The following is a 12,059-nucleotide window of genomic DNA, read 5'->3' on the forward strand; positions in this document are numbered from 1 at the left end:
GTCCATCGCTTAGCAGCTTTCTTCTCATAATTTTCTACCTATCCGCCTATATATTTATCAACTATTCCACTAACAGGTTGGTGCGAAAGCAACTGTAGTTTTTGCCGCTGAAGGTAATGAGGTTTTGAGGTTGAGGATCACACATGGATTGAAGGTAATGGCAAAAACCGCAATTGCTTTTGCACCAACATAGTATCTATCTACCTCTACCTGTCTATCTGTCCACCTATCTTCTGTCTGTTAATCTATCTACTTATGTACCATCTGTCTAGCTGTCTACCTACCTATTGATCAATCTATCCATTGATCTGTCATCTGTCTCTCTCTCTCTGAGCCAGCCTCTGCAGTTTCTCCAGGGAGACCATGGGGAGTATGACAGAGACTTTTCTCAGCAGGAGCCCATCCAGACAGTGACACAACCCCAGATTCCCCATCAGGGTCAGGAAGCAAGCTTTGCCCTTACTTAGGTCATGACTGAATACAGCAGAGGACACAAAGATTGGAGGAGGTCTGGAAGTTGGTAGATGGCACTGGAGTTGACTCAAGTAGCAGTCCTAGGGTTACCCAAGAACCAAACTGCTTCCCTGAGGATCATGAAGAGGACTGGTGTGGGTGGAACAATACGGTTCTCTGGTAAGCCGCATCTGCCATGTGGGGAAGCTGGGGATGCCTTGGCTGCCATGCCACTTGATTAGCTCTACTCAGACCACTGAGAGTGGGGGGTCAGCCCTGTAGGTGGAGACTGGCTGCTGTTAAGGACCGCACTCTGTTCAAGGTATCTTCAATATTCATACACATTCCCCAGTCAAAGAGTAGAAGGAAGGATCAGATTTTATAAAGCAAAAAAAAAAATCTGACCTATGACAAAACAGTCATAAGAATTTCTATATTTTAAGAAATTGATCATTTGAAGCTAAACAGAATTTTAATAAAATATATGCATCTGTTTTGAAGAAGTGTACCCATAAGGGGCAAAAGTTAGGCCAGTGTTATCAACACATTGATCTAGAATTTCATAAAGATCCAAGAACAATCATGATCAATTTAAATATTGTTTAGCATGCTATTTTTGAAAAAAAAAAAAAAAGGAAAAAAATTGCCAGTTACTTGATTATAATTGAAGTCAGTGACTTTTTCTTTTTAAATACTGTGTCAATTTTGTAATTCTTAAAAAAATTATATCCCCTCCCTTTAAAAAAAAAAAAAAAGTTTCAGAGAGGATCCAAGATGGTCGAATAGGAAGAGCTCTGTATTGCAGTTCCCAGCAAAAAAAAAAGAGGGTGAGTGATCACTGCATTTCCAAATCAATTTTTACTGCCCACAGACCAGGAGATTCCCGGGCAGAAAATCTCCAGAAGTTTCCAGCACAGCTGTTTCAGCCGGCTCAGTGGGTCTCCACATAAAAACACACAAACCCAGGCACCATTTCAACTGGCGACTGGAACACCTGGGAGACAGAGTCGCCTGTTCAGTTGAAATAAAGGGGACTGAAAGGGAGCCAGGTGATCTGGCTCGGCTGGTCCCACCCCAACAAAGACTAGCAATCTTAAACGCTCTGGATTGAGAGTTTCACAGCAAGCACAGCTGGACCAGAGACAGTCCAGCTCTGTGGGAGTAAGGGCATCCGCCACTACTGAGGCAAGTAGTGCCTATATACAAAACTATATAGTAGTCCCTATAAACAAAGCTGCAAGAAAGTTCACACAGCAGCTGAGCAGAGCCCACAGCAGCTCGACAACGCTTCTGCTGGCAGACTGTGACTAGGCTACCTCCCCACTGGGCAGGATATCTCTGAAAAAAGGCAGAATGACAGGAACTTATAAAGCCCCACATTCCCGGGACACAGCACCTGGGGGAAAAAAGGCAGTTATGAGTTCCACTGCAGCAGACTTGAACGTACCTGCCCAGCAACTCTCAACAGAACAGGGAGCTCACAGCTTAGCACTTGAGATCCTATAAGGGACAGACTATCTCCTCAAGCAGCTCCCCAACCTCCATATAACCAAAGAGACACCTCATAAAGGAGAGCTCAGGCTGACATCTGGCAGGTATCCTTCTGGAACAAAGATAACAGAAGAAGAAACTGGCAGCAATCCTTACTCTTCTGCAGCCACTGCAGGTGATCCCCAGGCAAGCAGGGTCTGGAGTGGATCTCCAGCAGTCCTACAGCAAGGGGGCCTGACTGTTAGAAGGAAAACTAAGAAACAGAAAGAAATACCTTCATCAGCAACAAAAAAGACATCCACTCAGAGACCCCACCTGAAAGTCACCAACCACAAAGACCACAGGTAAATAAATCCACAAAGATGGGAAGAAATCAGCACAAAAAGGATGAAAATACCCCAAACCGGAAGACCTCTCCTCTTCCAAGGAATCACAACTCCTCACCAGCAAGGGAACAAGGCTGGATGGAGAATGAGTCTGATGAATTAACAGAAACAGGCTTCAGAAGGTGGGTAATAACAAACTTCTCTGAGCTACAAGATCATGTTCTAACCCAATGCAAAGAAACCAAGAACCTTGAAAAAAGGTTTGACGAAATGCTAATGAGAATAAACAGCTTATAGAGGAATATAAAAAAATTGATGGAGCTGAAAAACACAACACTAGAACTTTGCGAAACACACACAAATTTCTATAGCCAAATCGACCAAGCAGAAAAAAGAATATCAGAGATCGAAGATCAACTCAATGAAATAAAATGAGAAGGTAAGATTAGAGAAAGAAGAGTGTAAAGAAATGAACAAAACCTCCAAGAAATATGGGATTATGTGAAAAGACCTAATCTACACTTGATAGGTGTACCTGAATGTGACAGAGAATGAATCCAAGCTGGAAAACACTCTTCAGGATACTATCCAGGAGAACTTCCCAAACCTAGCAAAGCAAGCCAACATTCAAGTCCAGGAAATACAGAGAACACCACAAAGATATTCCTCAAGAAGAGCAACCCCAAGGCACATAATCATCAGATTCACCAGGGTTGAAATAAAGGAAAATATGCTAAGGGCAGCAGAATAAGAAATAAAGGATATTCAATTAGGAAAGGAGGAAGTCAAACTGTCTCTATTTGCAGACATGATTGTATATTTAGAAGACCCCATTGTCTTCTGAAAGAAGACAAAATCTCCTGAAGAAGAGATTTTTGGGCTTCTTCTCCAAAAAAAGCCCAAAATCTCCTGAAACTGATAAGCAACTTCACCAAAGTCTCAGGATATCAAATAAATGTGCAGAAATCACAAGCATTCCTATACACCAATAACAGACTTAAAGAGAGCCAAATCAAGAACGAACTGCCATTCACAATTGCTACAAAGAGAATAAAATACCTAGGAATACAACTAACAAAGAATGTAAAGGACCTCTTCAAGGAGAACTACAAACCACTGCTCAATGAAATAAGAGAGGACACTAACAGATGGAGAAATATTCCATGCTCATGGTTAGGAAGAATCAATATTGTGAAAATGATTTATCCACTGAAGGAACTTTTGTGCTGAGACAGTGAGGTCATCTAGATATAGAATCATGTCATCTGCAAACAGGGTTGGCTTGACTTCCCCACTTCCTATTTGGATGCCCTTTATTTCTCTTGCCTGATCACTCTGGCCAGGCCTTCCAATAGTATGTTGAATAGGAGTGGGGAGAGAGGGCACCCTTGTGCCAATGTTCAAGGGGAATGCTTCTAGATTTTGCCCATTCAGTATGAAGGCTGTAGGGTTGTCATAGTTAGCTCTTATCATTTTGAGGTATGTTACTTCAATGGCTACTTTGAGAGTTTTTAACATGAAGGGGTATTGAATTTTATTGAAAGCCTTTTCTACATCTATTGACATAATCATGTGGTTTTTGTCTTTATTTTTGTTTATGTGATGAATCACATTTATTGATTTGCATATCTTGAACTAACCTTCCATGCCAGGGATTAAGTCTACTTGATCGTGGTGGATTAGCTTTTCAATATGCTGCTGGATTCAATTTGCTGGTATTTGGCTGAGGATTTTTGCATCAATGTTCATCAAGGATATTGGCCTGCAGTTTTCCCTTTTTGTCTCTGCCAGGATTTGATATCAGGATGATGCCAGCCTCATAGAAGGAGTTGAGGAGGAATTCCTCCTTGTTTTTGGAAAAGTTTCAGTAGGAATGGTACCAGCTCTTCTTTATATATCTGGTAGAATTCAGCTGTGAATCCATCTAGTCCTGGGCTTTTATATGGCTGGTAGGCTATTTATTACTTATTAAATTTGGGAGCTTGTTATTGGTCTGTTCAGGGTTTCCATTTCTTCCTGATTCAATCCCGAGTGGGTATATGGGTCTGGGAATGTATTCATTTCTTCTACATGCTCTAGTTCGTGTGCATAGAGATGTTCATAGTAGTCTCGATGGTTATTTGTATTTCTGTGTGGTCACACACCAGATGTTTCAAAGCCTTTGTAGAATATAGTCATATGTGAGTTAATTCAAATAAATTATGACAAGTTAGGGAACTACAGAATGGCATCTGTACTTACAGAAAATAATTTTTCTATATGGTTATAGGAAAAATACATAAATGTAGTAGATGGGGAAAAAAACAGGAGAAATAAGAATGCAGGGACTCAAAAGATGAGACATTTAAGGAGGATGGATGGCCATCTATGCAATTAACTTTAGATCCTTCGAAGTAAAGAACTCAAAGCTACTCAATGAATTGGAGATGTAAAAGGTTAGTGGACATCCTGCTGAGACTAACTTCAGCAAGGTATTAGGGTGCGGAGGCACACTGCAAGAAATTCAAACCTGCAAAGATGGTGTGTGAATGTGTGTACCCTCTTTCAGAAAATGTGCTGTGAATACAAAGGGAGAAATGAGTTTAAAATACTGATTCAGAAGGAATGACAAAGTGGAGATAAAAGAACAACTCTAACTCATTTACACAAATTCTTTGGATTTTGGTTTAATTGGCCCCTAATTTATGGCTTCTAGATCTTTGCAAAGTCCACTAACTGCCTAGAATGCTTTCTTCTATCCCTCCCTCCTTAATCTTTCTAAGCATCAGTTTTCTCATTTGTACATTGGGGCTAGTAATTCCTACCTCAAGTGTTACAAGGAAAATAAATCAGGCTGTGAAAAGGCCCACTACATAATAGATATATAGTAGTAGTATTTCACTGAGAATTAGCAGAAAAGTATAATCCACATAAAGTGACCATGGAGCAATATGAAAGTACTTATTAATGTTAATATTGGAGAGGCAATGACTGGTGCCAGTATTAAGTTGCTTATACCCCTGAGAAGAAAAGAACAGCCTGAAACACAGCCTCCCCCAACGCAGAGTGAATGAGAAATGGACCAGAGGAAATGACAACTGAAAGGGGTACTTATAAGCGAGTGGCAGGAAGGTGCAGGGGGAGCTCCTTTGAGCCATTTCAAATAAGCCTAGTTGTTAATGAAAACTTGGCCTCGACTGTGGTCCTGTTCTTCCAAAAACTGGAAGAACTTTAACATCCTATTTCCCAAAACATTTAGGGAGCAATAGGATGGAATATAGAAAAGTATGAGGTAGCTCTGAGCAGGAGTCAAGGGGAACTACTCCTTGCTCTGCCTCTACCTAGCTTAGTGACCTTGGAACAGTCCATGTAACTCCTTTGCTCCTCTGTTTCCTTCTCTCCACAACAAAAGCGTTCCATTGGACTCTGTTTTCCACAAGGTTCTCCACATTGCCCCAGGGGTGCATTTTGACCATGTTTGGGAGAAGTTCTGCTTGTTGCAAGGATTGGGCAGTGCTACTGGCATTTAGCAGGTGTGGATGGGGATGCTGAATATCCTGGATGCTTAGCACAGTCTGGTACAACCAAGAGCTGTCCTCCATCCTATACAGCTTTCTAATGCTTTCCTGATATTGAGGTAGATGAAAACCTTTGTTGTCATTAGTAGGCCTAACATCTAACTCTGTTTTGGAGTTTATGTTACAGAGTTTAACTATTTTACACAGTTTCTATGCATATGGATCCCACAATCTCATTTCTATTCTAATATCCACCTGACCCTCTGCTCTTGCATTTTTCTTTTTGCTTATACAGAATGGCCCCTGATCTTGCAAATCTAAATTTATTCACTGTAAAGCAGTACAAGCCACTGGCTAATTCAACATATCTTCAAGACTGGTGTATCAGAGCTGTGCATTTATACATCGAATATAAATACTATAAGTAACTCTTTCTCACTTATAGTTAGGGCATTTTAAGTTATATGAGTATATAAATTACTTATTGTATAAATTTTATTTTAGGGTAGTACATGAGTGTTATAAATTATTTGTTATAAAAAGTGCTCTTTTTTGAAAGCTACTAGACTGAATGCTTTGAGGTTTCCATGCCCTCTAAAATTCCACAACTTACCATTTGTCCACATTATCTTCTGCTGAGGGCAAACTACAGAAAAAATTAGAATATTTTCCTTGTAACACTCTATAGTATACTGTATGCTTGATTGCACTTTTCAGCAACGATGGTGATATGGGTGTTAACCTGTCCCCTTCAGAAAGTATCTATCCAGTACTTAAATAACCTAAGTAAATTATAACAAATAATGGAAACTGAGTTGAACCACATCCATATCTACTACCAATTTCTTTACACTTAAGCAGGACTCATGCAGGGCATCTCAATTATGATGATTTTCAATGATATATGAAGATTACTCTTCTGTTAATAGTTATCTGAACCTCATGCCTTATTTTCTTTGTCTCAGTAAGTGTCTACACCCTGTTTTTGTTGAAAGAATCTTAATTTATTTTTCCATCAAAAGAAATAAGTGAAACTATTTTTCAAGAAACACAGAAACTTTTGATCGAGCTGAAATGGATGTCAAATAAAGATAGATGAAATAACTTGTGTTTGGTTACTGTCTTTGTTTCTCAAAGAAAATCACCACCACCTGGGAGCTATATGCAATTCTGCAGCAGTTGAACAATCTATTTTTGTTTCATCTCTGAAAAAAAAAAGCCACAGCAGAAAGTACAGAAACAATGCATATTTTAAATAAATATTTCACTTTCCCCTTTTTTATTACAAAAGATAATTTCTTTATTTTTCTATAACCAGATTAAATTTCTATTTTACCCACGCCCAACTTCCAACTGATGGCACAATACCTAACTGACTCAATTCCAAGAGAATTTTGTCAAATTTAGTGACTTCTAAATCATTTGGGTTAAAGACTCAATTACTTTTAGGATTGTCTCCACCCTTTATTCTACAGAGTGTAGCATTAGTAGAAGGAGGCTATCCACTCCTCTGTCTTGATCTGCTCTATAAGGGCCTAAGCTGAGGCCATGGGAACTCAATAATATTCATATCTGCTGGGAAGCCACTTCTTCCATCAGGCTGGCATTGTCAATACTGCTATCCAAAGATACACTGCCCAGTCATGATGAAATGTGACAGTTCCTGACCCTCTAGTGGGACTTGGAACAGGGGTGGGCTTGTTTGCTCAGTGCCACATGCTTAAACCCCTTACAGGAGGGGAAGCACGTAGACAGGCAGGTACAGGAGCCAGGACTAGTAGTTCGGGGCTCCAGTCCCACAGCAGTGTCTAGTGGTGTGTTACAATTAGTGCTATATTCGCAGTTGCTGTCCGTGGACATTTAAGTGTTAACCAGCTCAGTGAAGAGTCAGGGTGACAGCCTTTCACACCCTGCCCTCTTGGTACCCAAGTCTTTGTTTGGCATCCAGGAAGAATCATGTCACACAGAATTGAAAAACGGTAGATGTGGGGATTTTATTGAATGATGAAGGTGGCTCTAAGCAGGATGGATGGACAGCTGGAAAGGGGATGGAGTGGGAAGATAATCATCCCCTGGAGTTTGTTCATTCCATGAACAGGAGGCAGGGAAATCCTGGGTAGAAGAGGGTGGTTCCCCAGCAAAGGCCCCACCCTCAAGTCTGGAAATGCACAGCTCTAAATGGGACCAAGCATTCCTGTTTTCGCACCCAAATGTTGCCTCTTCCAAGATCACTCTGGTCTACCATGCTTCTATCCTGTCCCCATATAAACCCCAAGCTTCACTGGCAGAGTGGCAGAATGGCATGGCAGAGAAGAAGAGAAGAGAAGATGTGTCTGAACATCAAGAGGAGTCTGGCTGGGCATGGTTGGAGAGGAGGATCAGCCGTGGAATGGCTGAACTCCAGGGAAGGTTTATCTTCCCACTTCATCCCTTTTCTAACTCCTTATCCATCCTGCTGTGAATCACCTCCAACACTCAATCAAATTCCCACATCCACCATCCTGCAATTCTGTATGACCTGATTCTTCCTGGGCACCAAGAGAACAGGGTGTAAAGACTGTCATTCTGACTCTACTGAGATGGCTAACACTTAGCCATCCACAGATGGCGACTGCTAAAAGGAACATAGCCATTTCTGGGTCCTTCCTGCTCTCATTGTCTCACTCGAGCCACTCTTTACCATCAATAAAAATATCAGTCTGTTTCTCACACAGCCATGGAGTTAAAAAGAATCCAGATAGGATTACTCTGACCTATCTGCCAATGTGCTTCATGCAGCTATCTCTGATAGATTGTCTGATATAAGGATGCTTCTATGAGAACAGACAGCCTTCAGGGAAAGCCACCCAAGGGTGGCAGTCACCTTCTTTACTTGTGGATCTCCAGATTTAAAGGGGGATTAAGGTTCCTTCATCTCTTTCCCCTGCCCAAGACTTGCCTCATAGGAAAAAACGATGAAGCACAGTTTCCCACATCAGAGCCTAAATCTCTTGCTTTATCTCCAGGTCCTCTCTCCCCACCTCCACACTCCACAGGTTCCTATCTAATTTTGATCAGCAAATGAGGAAACATACTTATCTGATCCACCATCTTTCAGATATTTTTTTCCTGTCTTAAAAGTAATTTCAGGCTTTCAGGAACGGTGACACCTTTGTTGACCCCTTCCTCTTTCATTTATGAGTATGAAGTAAAATGAGCTCTCTCATAGAATACTAATGAAAGCTTGGATGATATAAACTTTTGGCATTAGGTTTTATGACATCTAGATAGTAAATCTGTTCTTATTAATCTGGTTTAAGAAAATCATAAACCTGAAAATAATTTTACACAAAAATGCTAAACATTGCATCAATTATAATGCTAGCTCAAAATGAAAACCTTCCATGTCCCAACACAAAGAAGTACAAAATGACAACTTTCCTGTGATGCAGTAACATGCAAGCATTAGAAATTGTGTTGAATAAGGGAATTTGTGATATAAATACTTGCAATAAAAAGCTAAAATAAGGGTATAACATCAGGTTTCAAAGACTCAAAAAATATAAAATAACTCGGGCAATTTTTATACTAATTAAATATTAAAATAACATTCTGGGTATTTTAAGTAAAATATATCATTAAAATAAACTTTGCCTGGTTTTTTTTTCCCCTTCTAATAATTCTAGTTCCTGGGAGACTTTAAATTGCACATGTGGCTCCAGAGATTGGCACAAGTAGAAGGATGAATGGAAGCTACTGCATTCCAATAATACAGGCTTACGTACGTAAAGAGAACCGTGCCCAACACAAAGATGCTTTCAACAACTGCTTCTGTACCTCTTAAAAGCGTTCACTTTTCTAAATTTTTCTGCTCTCCTGAGCACACAGAGTGAGGACTTCTGATAGATGTCAACCTCTCTTGACCCCATTACTTGAGCATTTGATGGCATTTGTTGTTGCTCCCCTAAGATAGGACGCCGGTGCCCTGTCTGTAGGACCTGAACAGCAGCCATCAGGGGAGACTGCGCTGGAGGAACAGCAGGCAGCTGAATCCGTAATGAGTAGGCAAGGCAGTAGGGAACACTTTGAAATACTAATAAAACCAATACATGATCTAAAATCCATTCACCTGATTCACTGTGTACTAATCCCCTGTGGCATTTTGTTCAGAAGAACTTCAAAACAAAGTCACAAATCATAAAAATCTCCTATAGAAAACAGCTTTGTCCCTCCACCTGAGGTGAAGTGCTAGATAGGGGACTCAGCTTGTTTCTTCAAAGGACTGTGGTCCTGGAAGACAGAGTTGGGCAGGGAGGCACTCCCTGAGAGGCAGGGATGCAGGTGCTGCTCAGTCATGGGGACTCATCCCTCAACTCAAGCCATGTGAACACAACAGCAGCAAGAGCAGTTGTTTTACTCTGCTGATGATGCTATTAGCTGGGGCTCTAATGAACTGATTTGCTTTTGCTATTGTTTTTCTTAAAAGGAATGGTATAAGTCAGCAAAACACAAAAAATAAACCTTCCTTCTGAGCCTGATAGAACAACATGCCCTGATTAAGAGCACACCAATTCCACAGGTTGCCCTCTACCAGCTAGCACATGATTCTCCTGTGCCCCTTTATTAAGGATTTTATGTTTGTGCATTCTGTTTGTTCTAAGGATTGCTATTATTCATTAAAAGATGACGTGCACATTATTTCGGCATTATTTTCAGAAACAATGAGTTCACTTAATTTACAACAAAAGGAGAGTTGTAAGTGTGTAATGGGAACACATTACATTTCTCAAAACTCTACCTTTGCTAAATGACAACCTCATTATGCACATTTGCCCTCTAGATTTCCCTATGTCTCTAACCAGAAGAACAAGTGTTTATCTGCTGTTCAAACTGCCTCAATTGAGGTAGAAAAATCTCGATTTTTCTAGAGCTCTGCTAAACTTCATCAACAACGAAACTGATTTGGTTTAGCCATCTTTACTTTCTATCACATCCTCCTCCCTGTTGACCAGCTGTGTAGTTTTGCCCCAAATCCAAGCAATAAAGATTGCCTGAAGCAAGTCCCTCAGTTCCCTGTCCTAATGTTCCTTCTATCTTTCACAAGTTTCTGGGCAACACTTGCATCTCGGTTAACTGCTTTTCTTATATTGCGTCATCTAAGCCAGAGCTGCAGTGAGTGCCTTGGGTGTTTGCAGGCACTAAGATTGAAATAAAAACCACCATGTTTCCATGAGAGGATGATGATTGAAGGAGAAAGATCTGCAGGGAGTTAAAAGGACCTATCATTCAATGCTGGTGTGAATGGAACTTTCATTTCACTGCACCAGCAGCAAGTAGGGAAACTCTACTCCTGTCAACTGAAAAGAGGCTTAAAGAAGAAAACGGATCAAATAGATCTTCACTCTTCCTGGCCAACAGGCAATTTCCCCGGGGTGATCCTTTGACAAATGTGACTGTGCAGGCTTCGGTGTGATGATCTATTTTCTTCTGTTAGGAGGACTTTTCAGAATACATACAGCATACCATTGCTGTTGCAGAGTCCAGAGGTATATATCTTGCTTAGGGATTTTCTCCATCTCAACCCTTTATTGTGAACCCCTGAAACCAGAATCACTCACTCAGAAGTCTGTTCTATGCTTTAAATTTAGAGGAAACGTCTTTCAGACCCTTTGGCCATACAAACAATAGGTTCCACTGCCGTGTCCCCAGCCTTATATCCAGGAGCACTTCACTCCTAGTTTTCCTGAGGCTTTCCATTGTAAATCTGTGATGTCTACCAGGCTTTCAAGGACGGCTCTGTCTGACTTCTAATTTCTCATATCAAAAATTTCTTCTTCAGTAGCAGCTCCCATACAGACTCATTTTTTTCTCATATTACTCATAGTCTGCCTTCTTTCTGGAAACAGGGATTTACCATTTGTTTGTCTTAAGGATTTGACGCCTGCCTCACCTCTTCCACCCTCCACATTCAGGTCTTGGGAATCTTTGTTTTCCACACCAGCCCCCTGTCTCTAGTTGAGAAGATTATACCAAAATTTACTTAGGGAGTATTTGCAAAGGAAAGGAACACAAAAGCACACCTTAGCACACATTAATCTCTGCCATGGAAGAGAGATTATTTAGCTCATATTCAATTTTTAATTTCAATTAACTTTCTAGCTAAGACTTTATTATCAATGGTTAATCATTTGAGAGATTTCTTCAACAGTTAACACTCAAGCATTCATACCAAAAGAAAAAAGAGAGAAAATTAACTTTCAAGTCCTATTTCGCTTTGTCAACAGCCCATTTATTTTAAATAAAGAAATTTTAC

The sequence above is a fragment of the Aotus nancymaae genome, unplaced genomic scaffold, assembly GCF_030222135.1.
Source record: "Aotus nancymaae isolate 86718 unplaced genomic scaffold, 86718_ANA_hifiasm-v0.15.2.pri h1tg000009l, whole genome shotgun sequence".
Classification (NCBI taxonomy): Eukaryota; Metazoa; Chordata; class Mammalia; order Primates; family Aotidae; genus Aotus; species Aotus nancymaae.